The following is a 3,299-nucleotide window of genomic DNA, read 5'->3' on the forward strand; positions in this document are numbered from 1 at the left end:
GCCAGCAAGTGTGTCCTAATGCCCCTAAACCACCTGCAGGCAGCATGCTCTCCTAAAGGGGGAGAAGCAACAGCACCAGAAGAAAAGAGCCTGAGCCTGTCAGTACCAAAAGTCCTGATGTCATCTGTCACCCAGAAGAATGACTTCTAGGGCTTAAGTGTCACTCAGTGAGGATTGGTCTGAGCAGGACTTGGGCCCTCCTTAAGGTCTCAGCCTAAAGAAGTCAGTGATACAGGCAGAGGCCAAGAGGGTAAGCAGAGGGGGTCACTGAGCTCAGGCTTCTGACCACTGGCTTACATGTGTCCGATCTCACTCAGGGACTCGCAGCCAGAAGAGCCTTGAAAGATGATCTGTTCTACACCCCACCCCAAACCCAGGTCCCTGATTGTACACACTCAGAATACAACTATGACCAGAGACCCTGTAGATGAGGAATTGGTAGCTCCAAGTTTCCTGGTCCTCTGGGGGTGGGGAAGGTCCCAAAGGGAGCAGGGAAGGCAGAGTGAAGGGCCTTCAAGGGGGTTCCCTGAGCAGAGGGCCTACTCTCTGGTGGGACTTTGAGAGCACCAGGCCCCGGTATGTATGACTAGATGCATCTGCCCTTAGGGAGAGTGATAGAGAGAGGACAGGCCACATGGCTGGGTAGGGACAGGGGGATCCCTCAGATCCATCCCAGTGAAATAGTGAATGATAGACTGGCACGACCACAGAGGGGACGATGCCAGTCACATCTCCCTATTCCGCCCTGCCTTTCCACCATGGCTGGATCAGAAGCAGGCAGAGAATTTCTGCTTCAGCTCTGAATATTGAAAACCTGGGCCCATCCCAAGGCCAGTCTCCCATTACCCAAGACTTTGATGAAAATGTTGGACCACCAAAGGGCAAGCATAGTTCCCTAAGGTATTCCAGGAGCACCCTTCCTCCAAGTCTAGATGGAACAATGAATGATTACTCTGGGCTCGTCCATCCAAGCAAGACTGAGTCCACTTAAACACACTGTCATCATCCAGGCCACATCTCCCTATTGTGCCCGCCAAAAACATGAGATGCTTTGTCAAGATAAGCGAAACCGTAACATCGCCCGGATCTACCCGACCCAGAGCCTTGTCCAAAAAGGAAATGAAGGTCCACAGGCTGCTTGCTATGACCCATTCTTGAGGAAGCTCAAGAGCTCTTTGTCATCATATTTCCCTTCCTTGATGCTCGCTGGCTCTCTTGCTAATAGGATTTTTTAGTATTTTTTTTAGGAAATGCAATCGAGCTTATAGTTTATATAATCAAGGCATCTGCTATTCTAGAGGTCCATAGTCTATCTCCCAGTCTTCCCGAGCTCTCCAAAGTGATCCAGCACCCTGGAATGGTGTTCATCTGGTTGACATCCTGATCTCTGCCCGGGCAGGGAGGGGCTCTCCTCTCAGTCCATACAATTTTAATTAATCATTTCTGACATTTTTTTTTTTTTTAAAACCCTTACCTTCCGTCTTGGAGTCAATACTGTGTATTGGCTCCAAGGCAGAAGAGTGGTAAGGGTAGGCAATGGGGGTCAAGTGACTTGCCCAGGGTCACACAGCTGGGAAGTGTCTGAGGCCAGATTTGAACCTAGGACCTCCCGTCTCTAGGCCTGGCTCTCAATCCACTGAGCTACCCAGCTGCCCCACATTTCTGACATTTTGCAATCCATGATCTCTCCTTCCCTTCCACAGCTCTCTTCCTGAAACTACAGGTAATATGAAACATGTTGGACATGTGTTATCCTAGAATATATATTGCATGTTCATTATGTTATAAAAGAAGACACATATTGCTAACACTAGAGAAAGAGTCATGGAGGAAATAGTGAAGAATGGCATGCTTTCAAGCCGAATTCAGACTCTATCCCGTCCCTCTATGGCAGTAGATACATTTTTTCATGAGTCTTGAGAGTTGTCCTGGATCCTTGCCTTGTTAATAATAGTTAAGTCATTCACAGTTAATTGTTGTGCATTATTGTTGTTTCTGTGTTCAACATTCTCCTGGTTCTGCTCGCTTCACTTTGCATCACCTCATTTAAGCCTTTCCAGGTTTTTTTGGATCACCTTGGTCATTTCTTATGGCACAACAGTATCCCCTCACAATCATATACCACAGCTTGTTCGGCCATTCCCCAGTTGATGGACATCCCTTCAGTTTCCAGTTCTTCGCTACCATAAAAAGAGCTGCTATAGATCTTTTTGTGCAAGTAGGTCCTTTTCCCCTATCCCCAGTCTCTTTGGGATGCAGACCCGATACCAGCATTGCTGGATCAAAGGGTGTACCCAGTTTGATGGCGCTTTGGACATGGTTCCAGATCGTTCTCCAGAATGGCTGTATCAGTTCACAATTCTGCGTACAGTTTTTCAGTTTCCCAGGTTTCCCACTTCCCCTCCAACATTTATCATTTTCCTTTTTTGTCATATTAGCTAGTCTGATAGGTGTGAAGTTGTACCTCAAAGCTGTTTTAATTTGCATTTCTCTAATTAATAGTGATTTAGAATGTTTTTTTCTTATGACTAAAGATGGTTTTCGTATCCTTTGACCACTTGATGAATTGATGAAATTCTTTGTATTCTTCTAAATTTGACTCTATTCTCTATTTATTTGAGAAATTAAGCCTTTGTCAGAGGCACTTGGTATAAAGTTTTTTTCCCAGTTTGTTGTCTCCTTTCTAATTTCAGTTTCATTGATTTTGTTTGTGCAAAATCTTTTTAATTTAATGTAGTATCTCATCATGTTCTCTGTCTTATTTGGACATAAATTCTTCCCTGATCCATAGATATGACAGGTAAACTATTCCATATTCCTCTAATTTGCTTATGCTTTGACCCTTTATTTCTAAATCCTGCATCCATTTTGACTTTACCTTAGTATGTGGTAAGTGTGCCTAGTTTCTGCCATAGTTTTCCAGTTTTCCCTCCCAATTAATGAATTCTTCTTCCAAAAGCCTGGATCTGTTGAAAAGTGTCATTACATGTAATTGGGAAAATAAAATTCTTATGCCAAAAAAAAATCCCCCAAAGCTTAGATCTTTAGGTTTATCAACTGCTAGACTACTATGGTAATTTACTACTGTGTTCTGTTCCATTGACCCATTACTTTTTTCCTTAGCCAGTACCAGATTGTTCTAATAATTGCATTTTATAATACTGTTAAGATCTGGTACAGCAATGGCATCTTCCTTCATGTTTGTTTTTTTTTTTTTTTTTTTTTTACCAAACATGCACAAATATGTGCATGTTTTTTTTAACATTTATTAATATTCATTTTTAACATGGTTACATGAT

The sequence above is a fragment of the Gracilinanus agilis genome, chromosome 1 (genome assembly GCF_016433145.1).
Source record: "Gracilinanus agilis isolate LMUSP501 chromosome 1, AgileGrace, whole genome shotgun sequence".
Lineage (NCBI taxonomy): Eukaryota > Metazoa > Chordata > Mammalia > Didelphimorphia > Didelphidae > Gracilinanus > Gracilinanus agilis.